Source organism: Hyla sarda, unplaced genomic scaffold, assembly GCF_029499605.1.
Source record: "Hyla sarda isolate aHylSar1 unplaced genomic scaffold, aHylSar1.hap1 scaffold_1113, whole genome shotgun sequence".
Classification (NCBI taxonomy): Eukaryota; Metazoa; Chordata; class Amphibia; order Anura; family Hylidae; genus Hyla; species Hyla sarda.
Genome location: NW_026607734.1, coordinates 3,897 through 20,634, shown reverse-complemented (window position 1 = coordinate 20,634; position 16,738 = coordinate 3,897). Strand labels below are relative to the sequence as shown.

The window sequence follows — 16,738 nt, the reverse complement described above, 5'->3', positions numbered from 1 at the left end:
TGAGTGACATCATAGCACTGTAGTTCTGAGGGTTCTAGATGGATGCAACAATCTCCTGTTGCTTCTATGAAGGCCATAATAGACGACATCACCAAACAGCTCCATAGTCACATACACAGCAAAGGAGAGATGTTGTTTACACCTAGTGATGTCAGTGGTATTGAGTGACATCACAGCACAGTGCTAAGGCTCCTGGGCCTGGACACAGCAGCGGCTGCAATATCTCAACGGAGAATACGTTTATATATATGTGTGTGTGTGCGTGTATATATATATATATATATATATATATATATATATATATTTCTCCGCCGAAATCACTTTTAAACCCATTTCCACCTTTTTTTTCCCTTCTCTTCCTCTTACTTTTTTTTCACGTTTTTTTACGTTTTTCTCCTTTTCGCCTCTTTTCTGGGCGTATTATTCTTCTTTTTCTTCTTTTTTTTCGTCTAATGCATACCCCATCAGTGCAGCAATGCTTATTCAATACCGCCAGCAGATGGAGACACTGGGGGATAATTTTCTAAGGATTTATACTGATTTTTCCTGTCTGAATTTGTCGCACAGAAAGTTGCAGGCCAAATATGTGTGACATTTCTGCGACTTTAGCTTCTAGAGCATTTTTACAACATTATACATAGGTGCTGAATACATAAAAAGCGACTGTTCAGCGACAGACAAGTCGCATCGGCTGAAAGTAGGCCAGAATGTCAGTCCATGTTGGAGCAGGTTTAGATACAGTCTAAAGCATAGATCTCAAAGTCTGTGCACAGAATTTAGCAAGGGCCTCGCACCTTCTGATGCATCAGGTAGGTGCACAATAGCATAGCCTAACCCTCTGTACTTTGGTCTATATTGATGCGGGACATAGACAGCCAGCTGATGACCAATCCATTAGTGCAATGGATGGCTGGAAGCATTTGTCTTTGCCTTTGCAATACCACAGAAGCAATGCATGGTCAATGTACAGCAATGACACACCTGTGTGAACAGCCAGGAGACCCCCCCCCCCCCCATGTTATGTTACATAGTTACATAGTTAGTACGGTCGAAAAAAGACATATGTCCATCAAGTTCAACCAGGGAATTAAGGGGTAGGGGTGTGGCGCGATATTGGGGAAGGGATGAGATTTTATATTTCTTCATAAGCATTAATCTTATTTTGTCAATTAGGAACATTCAGCACCCACCCGCTATCAAGGCAGCTGCCTATCATGTCATGCCCTACCTGCACAGGTGTGCTGGCTACTCAAATGATCCAATTAAGGAGGCCATTTAGTCAGCAGCAGCAGAAGTCCTGTGCCTGGACGCTCCAACAGCAGCCAGACACAAGCAGAAGCAGAAGCAGCAGCAGCACCACCTTTTGTTTTTTGGCTGCAGCAGCAGCAGCAGCAGCAAGGCCCACAGGGCTGGCTAGCTGGCTAGCCAGCAAGCAGGTAGCAATGAAAGTAGGAATCTTTCTTTTTAACCCTGTAAGGGGGTGGTGCACTGTACCCGAAGATACTGCCATATCGGGTCAATGCATAGGGCGACGGAAGCAAGCTTCGAAATCGGCCCCCGTTCTCAAAAATCCATTTAATATATGGTCCCCAGACAGGGGACGTATCAGATATTAAACTGATAAGAACAGATACTACACTTGATCTTAGCCAAAAGGCCGAGAAGCGATAACCGTGAAAGGGGCGGGCCCAACAAGGTCCCCTTCATGGGCACTATCACTGCTTGCTGTCAGGGAGGCTGCCAGACAATTTTCCATGCACACTCTGGGCTGGGGGGCAGTCAACCACCAGTACACACAGCAGAACCTAAACCCATACCATTATTGCTAAGCAGCAAGACAGGGGCCCATTGCACTCCCACGGGGCCTTTTTAAATGCAATCCATAACCCGGATTTGCCAGGAACCCTTCTTACTCCTCCTACTTGCATGTGACACTGGGCTTAGGATCTGCATAGGAAACACACACACAAGCACACACCTACCTTTGTTGCCTGCAGATGCCTCCTTGGCTGTCCCCAAACGGTATCAAACCAACACCCACGGGAAGCTGTAAGCATAGAGGACATGCCTGCACCCCATTGGACTTACCTGTGTGGGTTAAACCCGGGTTATTTGACAACCTATGGCGGTGATGGTTCTGCTCAGGCAGAGCAGTGCTGATGCTCCTCATAAAGCTGTCGCTGCTGTGAAGGTTCTAGGTGACATCACAAATCCCTATGGTTACATACACAACAAAGCTGGGTTGTTGTTGTTTACACTCTGCAAGGCCTGTGGAAGTGAGTGACATCATAGCACTGTAGTTCTGAGGGTTCTAGATGGATGCAACAATCTCCTGTTGCTTCTATGAAGGCCATAATAGACGACATCACCAAACAGCTCCATAGTCACATACACAGCAAAGGAGAGATGTTGTTTACACCTAGTGATGTCAGTGGTATTGAGTGACATCACAGCACAGTGCTAAGGCTCCTGGGCCTGGACACAGCAGCGGCTGCAATATCTCAACGGAGAATACGTTTATATATATGTGTGTGTGTGCGCGTATATATATATATATATATATATATATATATATATATTTCTCCGCCGAAATCACTTTTAAACCCATTTCCACCTTTTTTTCCCTTCTCTTCCTCTTACTTTTTTTTCACGTTTTTTTTACGTTTTTCTCCTTTTCGCCTCTTTTCTGGGCGTATTATTCTTCTTTTTCTTCTTTTTTTTCGTCTAATGCATACCCCATCAGTGCAGCAATGCTTATTCAATACCGCCAGCAGATGGAGACACTGGGGGATAATTTTCTAAGGATTTATACTGATTTTTCCTGTCTGAATTTGTCGCACAGAAAGTTGCAGGCCAAATATGTGTGACATTTCTGCGACTTTAGCTTCTAGAGCATTTTTACAACATTATACATAGGTGCTGAATACATAAAAAGCGACTGTTCAGCGACAGACAAGTCGCATCGGCTGAAAGTAGGCCAGAATGTCAGTCCATGTTGGAGCAGGTTTAGATACAGTCTAAAGCATAGATCTCAAAGTCTGTGCACAGAATTTAGCAAGGGCCTCGCACCTTCTGATGCATCAGGTAGGTGCACAATAGCATAGCCTAACCCTCTGTACTTTGGTCTATATTGATGCGGGACATAGACAGCCAGCTGATGACCAATCCATTAGTGCAATGGATGGCTGGAAGCATTTGTCTTTGCCTTTGCAATACCACAGAAGCAATGCATGGTCAATGTACAGCAATGACACACCTGTGTGAACAGCCAGGAGACCCCCCCCCCCCCCCCCATGTTATGTTACATAGTTACATAGTTAGTACGGTCGAAAAAAGACATATGTCCATCAAGTTCAACCAGGGAATTAAGGGGTAGGGGTGTGGCGCGATATTGGGGAAGGGATGAGATTTTATATTTCTTCATAAGCATTAATCTTATTTTGTCAATTAGGAACATTCAGCACCCACCCGCTATCAAGGCAGCTGCCTATCATGTCATGCCCTACCTGCACAGGTGTGCTGGCTACTCAAATGATCCAATTAAGGAGGCCATTTAGTCAGCAGCAGCAGAAGTCCTGTGCCTGGACGCTCCAAAAGCGGCCAGACACAAGCAGAAGCAGAAGCAGCAGCAGCAGCACCACCTTTTGTTTTTTGGCTGCAGCAGCAGCAGCAGCAAGGCCCACAGGGCTGGCTAGCTGGCTAGCCAGCAAGCAGGTAGCAATGAAAGTAGGAATCTTTCTTTTTAACCCTGTAAGGGGGTGGTGCACTGTACCCGAAGATACTGCCATATCGGGTCAATGCATAGGGCGACGGAAGCAAGCTTCGAAATCGGCCCCCGTTCTCAAAAATCCATTTAATATATGGTCCCCAGATAGGGGACGTATCAGATATTAAACTGATAAGAACAGATTTTTTTTTTTTTTTTATCTAAAGCCGAGGAACGTGCTTTCGATTCACCCAAAGTGCAAGAAAAAGTGCAAACGTGTTACACTAAAAAAAACGTGCACAAAGGATGCGGTCTATCGCAAGCCCTTCTCCGATAGGAGAGAGGCCCCCCAACAAACCTTACCCTTCGCCTCCAGACCAAAAGGTACCTGCGAGGTTCCAGGTTCGATGTCCCTTTTCGCCGAAGCTACTAGGAGACCACAAATGCTCCCGGCATCCCCCTTGGCGTTAGCCAAGGTATCTGCCCGCAGAGCCGATTACGGTAGGTACCCTGCGAAGCAGGAGTACCCGGGGTGTTTGCAGGGAGGTGCGGAACCTAATGGCCACACACACCTCCCCTAGACCGCCAGGAGGGACACCCAGAAGGGCTACCGCATCCTGACAAATCCTGTGAACACACAACACGCAAAAAGTGACACAGTGAGACAAAAAATAAATAAATAAGTGAATGTGTGCAGATATACTGCCCGGACATCCGGCCGGATCTATAAAAATTTCTCTGATCCTAGCCAGAAGGCCGGGAATCAAGAGGTGAGTGCCACAAGGTGAAGAGATTATGGTGCCCGTGCTTCAACTCAGTGAGCCTATTCTCCCAGTGAGTTTCGGCACCTCGGGGTCACCACTCCCCGAGGCACAAAAGTACCTCGGCTCTAGACCCTCTCAGCCTCATGGCGAGACCCGGAGGGAACAGGTCACATCGGGGCAGCCGTCGAGCTGATTCCTCAGAACCAGCCCCGGAAAGCCCTGGTACACCTGCATCCTCCATGCAGCACCCATCCCCACCAGCATGAAAACTGATAAGAACAGATACTACACTTGATCTTAGCCAAAAGGCCGAGAAGCGATAACCGTGAAAGGGGCGGGCCCAACAAGGTCCCCTTCATGGGCACTATCACTGCTTGCTGTCAGGGAGGCTGCCAGACAATTTTCCATGCACACTCTGGGCTGGGGGGCAGTCAACCACCAGTACACACAGCAGAACCTAAACCCATACCATTATTGCTAAGCAGCAAGACAGGGGCCCATTGCACTCCCACGGGGCCTTTTTAAATGCAATCCATAACCCGGATTTGCCAGGAACCCTTCTTACTCCTCCTACTTGCATGTGACACTGGGCTTAGGATCTGCATAGGAAACACACACACAAGCACACACCTACCTTTGTTGCCTGCAGATGCCTCCTTGGCTGTCCCCAAACGGTATCAAACCAACACCCACGGGAAGCTGTAAGCATAGAGGACATGCCTGCACCCCATTGGACTTACCTGTGTGGGTTAAACCCGGGTTATTTGACAACCTATGGCGGTGATGGTTCTGCTCAGGCAGAGCAGTGCTGATGCTCCTCATAAAGCTGTCGCTGCTGTGAAGGTTCTAGGTGACATCACAAATCCCTATGGTTACATACACAACAAAGCTGGGTTGTTGTTGTTTACACTCTGCAAGGCCTGTGGAAGTGAGTGACATCATAGCACTGTAGTTCTGAGGGTTCTAGATGGATGCAACAATCTCCTGTTGCTTCTATGAAGGCCATAATAGACGACATCACCAAACAGCTCCATAGTCACATACACAGCAAAGGAGAGATGTTGTTTACACCTAGTGATGTCAGTGGTATTGAGTGACATCACAGCACAGTGCTAAGGCTCCTGGGCCTGGACACAGCAGCGGCTGCAATATCTCAACGGAGAATACGTTTATATATATGTGTGTGTGTGCGCGTATATATATATATATATATATATATATATATATATATATATTTCTCCGCCGAAATCACTTTTAAACCCATTTCCACCTTTTTTTCCCTTCTCTTCCTCTTACTTTTTTTTCACGTTTTTTTACGTTTTTCTCCTTTTCGCCTCTTTTCTGGGCGTATTATTCTTCTTTTTCTTCTTTTTTTTCGTCTAATGCATACCCCATCAGTGCAGCAATGCTTATTCAATACCGCCAGCAGATGGAGACACTGGGGGATAATTTTCTAAGGATTTATACTGATTTTTCCTGTCTGAATTTGTCGCACAGAAAGTTGCAGGCCAAATATGTGTGACATTTCTGCGACTTTAGCTTCTAGAGCATTTTTACAACATTATACATAGGTGCTGAATACATAAAAAGCGACTGTTCAGCGACAGACAAGTCGCATCGGCTGAAAGTAGGCCAGAATGTCAGTCCATGTTGGAGCAGGTTTAGATACAGTCTAAAGCATAGATCTCAAAGTCTGTGCACAGAATTTAGCAAGGGCCTCGCACCTTCTGATGCATCAGGTAGGTGCACAATAGCATAGCCTAACCCTCTGTACTTTGGTCTATATTGATGCGGGACATAGACAGCCAGCTGATGACCAATCCATTAGTGCAATGGATGGCTGGAAGCATTTGTCTTTGCCTTTGCAATACCACAGAAGCAATGCATGGTCAATGTACAGCAATGACACACCTGTGTGAACAGCCAGGAGACCCCCCCCCCCCCCCCCCCATGTTATGTTACATAGTTACATAGTTAGTACGGTCGAAAAAAGACATATGTCCATCAAGTTCAACCAGGGAATTAAGGGGTAGGGGTGTGGCGCGATATTGGGGAAGGGATGAGATTTTATATTTCTTCATAAGCATTAATCTTATTTTGTCAATTAGGAACATTCAGCACCCACCCGCTATCAAGGCAGCTGCCTATCATGTCATGCCCTACCTGCACAGGTGTGCTGGCTACTCAAATGATCCAATTAAGGAGGCCATTTAGTCAGCAGCAGCAGAAGTCCTGTGCCTGGACGCTCCAACAGCGGCCAGACACAAGCAGAAGCAGAAGCAGCAGCAGCACCACCTTTTGTTTTTTGGCTGCAGCAGCAGCAGCAGCAAGGCCCACAGGGCTGGCTAGCTGGCTAGCCAGCAAGCAGGTAGCAATGAAAGTAGGAATCTTTCTTTTTAACCCTGTAAGGGGGTGGTGCACTGTACCCGAAGATACTGCCATATCGGGTCAATGCATAGGGCGACGGAAGCAAGCTTCGAAATCGGCCCCCGTTCTCAAAAATCCATTTAATATATGGTCCCCAGATAGGGGACGTATCAGATATTAAACTGATAAGAACAGATACTACACTTGATCTTAGCCAAAAGGCCGAGAAGCGATAACCGTGAAAGGGGCGGGCCCAACAAGGTCCCCTTCATGGGCACTATCACTGCTTGCTGTCAGGGAGGCTGCCAGACAATTTTCCATGCACACTCTGGGCTGGGGGGCAGTCAACCACCAGTACACACAGCAGAACCTAAACCCATACCATTATTGCTAAGCAGCAAGACAGGGGCCCATTGCACTCCCACGGGGCCTTTTTAAATGCAATCCATAACCCGGATTTGCCAGGAACCCTTCTTACTCCTCCTACTTGCATGTGACACTGGGCTTAGGATCTGCATAGGAAACACACACACAAGCACACACCTACCTTTGTTGCCTGCAGATGCCTCCTTGGCTGTCCCCAAACGGTATCAAACCAACACCCACGGGAAGCTGTAAGCATAGAGGACATGCCTGCACCCCATTGGACTTACCTGTGTGGGTTAAACCCGGGTTATTTGACAACCTATGGCGGTGATGGTTCTGCTCAGGCAGAGCAGTGCTGATGCTCCTCATAAAGCTGTCGCTGCTGTGAAGGTTCTAGGTGACATCACAAATCCCTATGGTTACATACACAACAAAGCTGGGTTGTTGTTGTTTACACTCTGCAAGGCCTGTGGAAGTGAGTGACATCATAGCACTGTAGTTCTGAGGGTTCTAGATGGATGCAACAATCTCCTGTTGCTTCTATGAAGGCCATAATAGACGACATCACCAAACAGCTCCATAGTCACATACACAGCAAAGGAGAGATGTTGTTTACACCTAGTGATGTCAGTGGTATTGAGTGACATCACAGCACAGTGCTAAGGCTCCTGGGCCTGGACACAGCAGCGGCTGCAATATCTCAACGGAGAATACGTTTATATATATGTGTGTGTGTGCGCGTATATATATATATATATATATATATATATATATATATATATATATATTTCTCCGCCGAAATCACTTTTAAACCCATTTCCACCTTTTTTTCCCTTCTCTTCCTCTTACTTTTTTTTCACGTTTTTTTACGTTTTTCTCCTTTTCGCCTCTTTTCTGGGCGTATTATTCTTCTTTTTCTTCTTTTTTTTCGTCTAATGCATACCCCATCAGTGCAGCAATGCTTATTCAATACCGCCAGCAGATGGAGACACTGGGGGATAATTTTCTAAGGATTTATACTGATTTTTCCTGTCTGAATTTGTCGCACAGAAAGTTGCAGGCCAAATATGTGTGACATTTCTGCGACTTTAGCTTCTAGAGCATTTTTACAACATTATACATAGGTGCTGAATACATAAAAAGCGACTGTTCAGCGACAGACAAGTCGCATCGGCTGAAAGTAGGCCAGAATGTCAGTCCATGTTGGAGCAGGTTTAGATACAGTCTAAAGCATAGATCTCAAAGTCTGTGCACAGAATTTAGCAAGGGCCTCGCACCTTCTGATGCATCAGGTAGGTGCACAATAGCATAGCCTAACCCTCTGTACTTTGGTCTATATTGATGCGGGACATAGACAGCCAGCTGATGACCAATCCATTAGTGCAATGGATGGCTGGAAGCATTTGTCTTTGCCTTTGCAATACCACAGAAGCAATGCATGGTCAATGTACAGCAATGACACACCTGTGTGAACAGCCAGGAGACCCCCCCCCCCCCCCCCCCCCCCATGTTATGTTACATAGTTACATAGTTAGTACGGTCGAAAAAAGACATATGTCCATCAAGTTCAACCAGGGAATTAAGGGGTAGGGGTGTGGCGCGATATTGGGGAAGGGATGAGATTTTATATTTCTTCATAAGCATTAATCTTATTTTGTCAATTAGGAACATTCAGCACCCACCCGCTATCAAGGCAGCTGCCTATCATGTCATGCCCTACCTGCACAGGTGTGCTGGCTACTCAAATGATCCAATTAAGGAGGCCATTTAGTCAGCAGCAGCAGAAGTCCTGTGCCTGGACGCTCCAACAGCGGCCAGACACAAGCAGAAGCAGAAGCAGCAGCAGCAGCAGCAAGGCCCACAGGGCTGGCTAGCTGGCTAGCCAGCAAGCAGGTAGCAATGAAAGTAGGAATCTTTCTTTTTAACCCTGTAAGAGGGTGGTGCACTGTACCCGAAGATACTGCCATATCGGGTCAATGCATAGGGCGACGGAAGCAAGCTTCGAAATCGGCCCCCGTTCTCAAAAATCCATTTAATATATGGTCCCCAGATAGGGGACGTATCAGATATTAAACTGATAAGAACAGATACTACACTTGATCTTAGCCAAAAGGCCGAGAAGCGATAACCGTGAAAGGGGCGGGCCCAACAAGGTCCCCTTCATGGGCACTATCACTGCTTGCTGTCAGGGAGGCTGCCAGACAATTTTCCATGCACACTCTGGGCTGGGGGGCAGTCAACCACCAGTACACACAGCAGAACCTAAACCCATACCATTATTGCTAAGCAGCAAGACAGGGGCCCATTGCACTCCCACGGGGCCTTTTTAAATGCAATCCATAACCCGTATTTGCCAGGAACCCTTCTTACTCCTCCTACTTGCATGTGACACTGGGCTTAGGATCTGCATAGGAAACACACACACAAGCACACACCTACCTTTGTTGCCTGCAGATGCCTCCTTGGCTGTCCCCAAACGGTATCAAACCAACACCCACGGGAAGCTGTAAGCATAGAGGACATGCCTGCACCCCATTGGACTTACCTGTGTGGGTTAAACCCGGGTTATTTGACAACCTATGGCGGTGATGGTTCTGCTCAGGCAGAGCAGTGCTGATGCTCCTCATAAAGCTGTCGCTGCTGTGAAGGTTCTAGGTGACATCACAAATCCCTATGGTTACATACACAACAAAGCTGGGTTGTTGTTGTTTACACTCTGCAAGGCCTGTGGAAGTGAGTGACATCATAGCACTGTAGTTCTGAGGGTTCTAGATGGATGCAACAATCTCCTGTTGCTTCTATGAAGGCCATAATAGACGACATCACCAAACAGCTCCATAGTCACATACACAGCAAAGGAGAGATGTTGTTTACACCTAGTGATGTCAGTGGTATTGAGTGACATCACAGCACAGTGCTAAGGCTCCTGGGCCTGGACACAGCAGCGGCTGCAATATCTCAACGGAGAATACGTTTATATATATGTGTGTGTGTGCGCGTATATATATATATATATATATATATATATATATATATATATATATATATTTCTCCGCCGAAATCACTTTTAAACCCATTTCCACCTTTTTTTCCCTTCTCTTCCTCTTACTTTTTTTTCACGTTTTTTTACGTTTTTCTCCTGGGCGTATTATTCTTCTTTTTCTTCTTTTTTTTCGTCTAATGCATACCCCATCAGTGCAGCAATGCTTATTCAATACCGCCAGCAGATGGAGACACTGGGGGATAATTTTCTAAGGATTTATACTGATTTTTCCTGTCTGAATTTGTCGCACAGAAAGTTGCAGGCCAAATATGTGTGACATTTCTGCGACTTTAGCTTCTAGAGCATTTTTACAACATTATACATAGGTGCTGAATACATAAAAAGCGACTGTTCAGCGACAGACAAGTCGCATCGGCTGAAAGTAGGCCAGAATGTCAGTCCATGTTGGAGCAGGTTTAGATACAGTCTAAAGCATAGATCTCAAAGTCTGTGCACAGAATTTAGCAAGGGCCTCGCACCTTCTGATGCATCAGGTAGGTGCACAATAGCATAGCCTAACCCTCTGTACTTTGGTCTATATTGATGCGGGACATAGACAGCCAGCTGATGACCAATCCATTAGTGCAATGGATGGCTGGAAGCATTTGTCTTTGCCTTTGCAATACCACAGAAGCAATGCATGGTCAATGTACAGCAATGACACACCTGTGTGAACAGCCAGGAGACCCCCCCCCCCCCCCCCCCCATGTTATGTTACATAGTTACATAGTTAGTACGGTCGAAAAAAGACATATGTCCATCAAGTTCAACCAGGGAATTAAGGGGTAGGGGTGTGGCGCGATATTGGGGAAGGGATGAGATTTTATATTTCTTCATAAGCATTAATCTTATTTTGTCAATTAGGAACATTCAGCACCCACCCGCTATCAAGGCAGCTGCCTATCATGTCATGCCCTACCTGCACAGGTGTGCTGGCTACTCAAATGATCCAATTAAGGAGGCCATTTAGTCAGCAGCAGCAGAAGTCCTGTGCCTGGACGCTCCAACAGCGGCCAGACACAAGCAGAAGCAGAAGCAGCAGCAGCACCACCTTTTGTTTTTTGGCTGCAGCAGCAGCAGCAGCAAGGCCCACAGGGCTGGCTAGCTGGCTAGCCAGCAAGCAGGTAGCAATGAAAGTAGGAATCTTTCTTTTTAACCCTGTAAGGGGGTGGTGCACTGTACCCGAAGATACTGCCATATCGGGTCAATGCATAGGGCGACGGAAGCAAGCTTCGAAATCGGCCCCCGTTCTCAAAAATCCATTTAATATATGGTCCCCAGATAGGGGACGTATCAGATATTAAACTGATAAGAACAGATTTTTTTTTTTTTTTTTTTTTTTTTTTATTGAAAAGGAAATATACAATACATAACCAAGTAAATCATTCAAAAAATGACATATTCATCTGAAAACACATGAATAACACATATTTGACATATACAATATATACAGGAAGCATGTCTTTACATGTACATATAACAAAAAGCTTTCCCTTCATGACTTTCCCTCAGAAAAAATAAATTGCAGCGGATTCTGTCCCTCCAACTGTCCCTTCATATCAGGATATAATCTGTAAGAAAAGAAAAAGAAAGACAAATAAGAATACAATCATAACCAGTACTTCCATTTTTTGTGTTTCCAGATCCCCTCTGCATCATCAGAACCATAGTTTTTCCTATCACATAATACGTAAAGGTAAATTTTACCACGGATCATGCCCAGACATTCCTTCACACTTACTTCAGTTTGATTGAAAATCCTAATATTCCTTACATCCCACAGAACCTCTTTTACACAATTTACTATGAACCATAACACTCTTGCCTTCTCTCTCTCCACTGCACACAAACCAAACATCATCATATTAAAGGATAAGATTTCAATTCCAGTAAGATTTTTAATTAGACCAGACATTTTTCTCCACACAGACTTCGCATAACCACACTCCCAAAACACATGTACATAATTCTCACATCCACCGCAACCATCCCTGGGACACACTTCACTGTCTACCAATCTCCTTCTCCTCTGAAATTCCCTTGTTGGCAGACACCCATGAGCTAACATCCAAGACAAGTCCTTTTGTTTATTTGTCAGTTCCTTGTGACTGACATTTTTCCACACTACCTTACAATCCTTCTCAGACAGACCTCCCACACATTCCACTGTTTCTCTCTGCTCCAACACTTTCATCACCTTCTTACTATCATTCCATTCAGTCACACATTCCAGATTATTTTTCCTGACACACCGCCCTATTCTCTGATAGAACCAAGGAACCTCAAAACTTACAGGTACCCTTAAGTCCCCTTTCCATTAGCTTATATTTCAACAACACATTACCAGCCAAATACCTTACCATGCACCCAAACACACATTCCTTCTTACTAACAGCGAGACAAAAACTGACATACTTCACAGCCAGGAACACTTCCACATTCATCATTCCTTTCCCACCATGCATTCTGCTTTTCACCACCTTCCCACGACTCAATTTCTCCATCCTTGAATTCCATAAGAAAACAAAGATCTGCCTGATAATTCTTGCCAGACACCTATCCGGTGGAGGAAACACATAATTAACATAAAGCAAAATAGGAATTATAACAGCTTTAATAACCAGAATCCTTCCCTCAATCGATAAAGTCCTTAAAGACCAGAAGTTTATTTTATTCCCCACCCTCCCCAAAACCCTCTCCCAACTTTCTTTCCCATACAAATCATTATCAAACACCACCCCAAGCACTTCCACACCCCCCTCTCTCACAGGCCACTCGCACAACCCACTCTCTCCCCACCCCTCAAAAAATTTACAACCACTCTTCCCAACATTAAGCTTAAACCCACTCATTAAACAGAAACACTCAATCAATAACTTAGCACGCCTTACCCCTGCCATTGACTTACATACAACAGTAACATCATCCATGTAACCAATCACTCGCATATCCTTCCCATGACTACCAGGTATTTCTATACCCCGCATCACCTTATCTCTCCTAATCATCCCCAACAAAGGCTCAATCATACAAATAAAAAGAATTGGCGACAGGGGACACCCCTGCCGCACTCCAGATTTTATACTCACCTCCCTACTCAGAAAACCATTGACCTGAATCTTACTATAAATGTCCCTATACAAACATTCAATCCACTTCACCATTCTGTCCGGCACATTCATCCTCCTCAAAACCCTAAACAATAAATCATGCACCACCCTATCATACGCTTTTTCAAAATCCACCGTAACAACAGCCACACCTTGCTTCCTAGTTTTACAGTCCCACAATACATCCCTCAGACCTAACAGACATTCAGAAATCCTACGGTCAGGCACTGCACACATTTGCTCCTCACCTACCATACAATCAATCACATCCTTTAACCTATTCGCAATAACTTTAGCAATAATTTTGTAATCACAATTCAAGAGCGCTATAGGCCTCCAATTTTTAAGATCCCTCTTATCCCCTTTTTTAAACAATAACACAGTCACACTCTCACTCATACTTTTAGATAACTTCCCTCTCCTAAGTACTTCCTTACACACCTCCCATACATAATCCCCTAACATATCCCAAAACACAAGATAAAATTCCACAGGCAAACCATCACTCCCTGCCACCTTTCCTTTCTTCATCCCATTCACAGCATCCTCCACCTCACTCTTCCTCACATCCTCTTCCATAAAGAACCCATCAATTTCATCCAAACGCTTATCCACATATCCCAAACATTCCTCCTCTAGAGTCACGTCCCGCTCCTTCTCCGTGAATAAATCAGAATAAAACTTCCACACTTCCTCTAACACCTCATCCTTACCAAAGACCTCTACCCCATCATTCTTAAAAACACTCATCATCTCAGTTTTTTTACTGAATGCCTTTTTAAAGAAAAATTTGCTACATTTCTCATCCTTCTCTTTCACTTCAACCCTAGCCTGTGCAATAATCTTCCTTCCATTCCTCTCCAGACACTCATTCACACTTCCACGAGCTTCCTCAATCTCCTTCTCAACACTCATCCCCAAACGCCTCAATTCATACAAATACTCTAACCTTCTTTGCCATCTCTCATACTCTTCTCTATCTTTCCTCCCTTTCTCACACCCTTTTTTAATAAAAAACCTTTTAGTCTCTAACTTCACCCACTCCCACCACTCAACCACACTATAAAATGCATCCTTCCTCAACACCCATCCATCAAAACGCTCCCTATATTCTTGTAATACACATTCATTATCCAATAAAGACACATTCAACTTCCAAACACCCTTTCCATACTCACTTACACCACCACCTTTTACCACACACTCAATCCAGGCATGATCCGTGAACGGTAACCTCCTCCGTCTGAAATTAGAAACAGACATTAGTTTTGAGACAAAAATGAAATCAATTCGCGAACTTGTATTGTTAGAAAAATATGTATAACCGATAGTACCATCATTATGGGCAACAAAGGAATCCTTTAACCCAAATAAATTTACAATCTCTTTAAGCTGCTTACTAGTACTGTCTAAACCAGACCCACCACCCACCGTAGTACTACTCCTATCCCCCTCTGTTATTATACAATTGAAATCCCCTATAAGGAACACATCATCCCTCCCACTCAAAAAGAAATATAATTTCTCAAACACCTCCCCTCTTTCCTTCCTCCCAGTTGGAGCATAAACATTAATTACTTTATATGTGAAACCCCTGAAAATAAAATGCACTAATAATACCCTACCCGGAACAATATGGACAACTTTTTTAACAACAAACTCATTATTTTTGAACAAAATCCCCACCCCCGAATTACGTTCCATTGAACCAGACCATACCGATTGCCCATAAGGCCAGGAGATATTTGGCTCCCCATCCAAGCAGCACTCCTGGAGACCTAAAACATCAAAAGAATATCCAGAAAGTAAATCAAAAATGGCGGATCTCCTTTCTAAAGATCTAATACTGCGGACATTTAGAGAACCAATTGTTAAACTCATTCAAACATTTGAAGGAAAAAAAGGAAATACAAAATCAAGCATTATCAAAAGGAGGCCTAGCCTTTCCCCGACCTCTACCCTTATTTTTTGCCTCCCCTTCCTTAAACTTAAGAGTCTTTGTCAATTTTTTGACTGAACATTCCTCCAAATAACCTGTGCCCAGGGAGGATAAAGAGGAGTCAGAATCAATCTGACATGACGACCCTCCACCTGCCTCCTCCCTTCCCGGGCTAGGAAAGTCCTCAATCCTTTGACTCTGAGGAGTCGGACAGTCATCCTCCGATTCTTCCACCGGCATCTTTCTCTTCAAGGATTCTTTGTCCACAGTCATCTCCTCTGGGGGATCAGAGGCCTCCGAAACAGATGCCCCCGAAACAGACTCCGCCTTCTCCCCTTCTGTCACCAAAGCATCCGGAACAGACCTAGAAATGGAAGGAAAAACAGGGGCAGACTCTGCTTCACTGGTCAGCACGCTAACCTCTGCATCGCCTGCCCTAGCAGCATTGGAGTCCTCAGGAACTGTCCCACCTCGAAGAGCCATTGCATATGATCGGGGTGCCCCGGACTGGTAAGTGGGGCAACTCCTAGCCAGGTGATCCGAAGAACCACAGAAATGACACTTGCGTTTCTCGGGACAGTCTGCAGTGCGGTGATCAGGCTTGTGGCAGTTCCTGCAAACTTGCCCGGTTGTACAGTTCTCTCTGGTATGACCAAAGCAAAAACAGTCCCGGCAAAAACTTGGCATCCCCGGGTAGTGCAGAAACCCCCTGTTGTTCCCTATCGCAAAGTTCTGCGGGGGGTGACAAAAACCTTCAGCACCACCATCGGGGGCAGGCCTAAACTCCACCCAAAAACGTCTCATGCCTGTGAAAGTCCCCAGGATGTTATTTTTCCTCTCCGCACCAGAAACAGACACACAATACCTTCTTAGAAAGGTCTGGATCTCCTCATCCCGCACAAAAGGGTTGTACATATGCACTACCACTGGAACTTTCTTAGGCCGAGCCTCGCAGGAAATGAATCGGATCCCTTGTAGGTCAGGGTGAGAGGCATTCTCCTTACTCCGGTAGAGACAGGTACGGAGATCATCCAGGTTGTAGAAGGTCACGTCAAAGAATCCTTGGCTGGGAAAGACCTGGACACAGAAGATGGAAGCATGCGGCATCCTCAGCACTCCCTCCACGACCTTCTGCTGGACATGCAAAATCCCGTAGGCACTCCTCTTTTCCTCCTCGATAAACAGCCGTACTGTATTAGGAGCGTTCGGCGCATTAGCCATCCTCTCCGGCAGACCCGTCCTCCGATGATCACCTTCCCGTTATCCTGGGACTAAGCCCTCTCCCCAATAGCAGCAGGTGGGTGAAGCCCAGGCAATAAACCTGGGCGATCCCACAAGGCCGAGGAGAGGGGTACCCGAATACCTTAGGGCAAGACACTTGATCTTAGCCAAAAGGCCGAGAAGCGATAACCGTGAAAGGGGCGGGCCCAACAAGGTCCCCTT

The 16,738-nt window shown here is 45.4% G+C and overlaps 5 non-coding genes and 1 pseudogene across 5 annotated transcripts; all 6 read right to left on the bottom strand.

The window, feature by feature from the left end:
- Positions 1 to 1,478: 1,478 nt before the first annotated feature.
- LOC130301195 (U2 spliceosomal RNA) lies at positions 1,479 to 1,669 on the bottom strand. The gene has a single exon (XR_008851879.1). It is a non-coding gene; the product is annotated as a U2 spliceosomal RNA (small nuclear RNA).
- Positions 1,670 to 3,756: 2,087 nt separating this feature from the next.
- Positions 3,757 to 3,938, bottom strand: LOC130301199 (U2 spliceosomal RNA). Its single transcript, XR_008851882.1, has one exon. It is a non-coding gene; the product is annotated as a U2 spliceosomal RNA (small nuclear RNA).
- A 693-nt stretch (positions 3,939 to 4,631) lies between these two features.
- LOC130301203 (U2 spliceosomal RNA) lies at positions 4,632 to 4,791 on the bottom strand (annotated as a pseudogene).
- Positions 4,792 to 6,880: 2,089 nt separating this feature from the next.
- On the bottom strand, positions 6,881 to 7,071 carry LOC130301180 (U2 spliceosomal RNA). Its single transcript, XR_008851863.1, has one exon. It is a non-coding gene; the product is annotated as a U2 spliceosomal RNA (small nuclear RNA).
- A 2,067-nt stretch (positions 7,072 to 9,138) lies between these two features.
- Positions 9,139 to 9,329, bottom strand: LOC130301168 (U2 spliceosomal RNA). Its single transcript, XR_008851851.1, has one exon. It is a non-coding gene; the product is annotated as a U2 spliceosomal RNA (small nuclear RNA).
- Positions 9,330 to 11,412: 2,083 nt separating this feature from the next.
- On the bottom strand, positions 11,413 to 11,605 carry LOC130301198 (U2 spliceosomal RNA). The gene has a single exon (XR_008851881.1). It is a non-coding gene; the product is annotated as a U2 spliceosomal RNA (small nuclear RNA).
- Between the last annotated feature and the right edge of the window lie 5,133 nt (positions 11,606 to 16,738).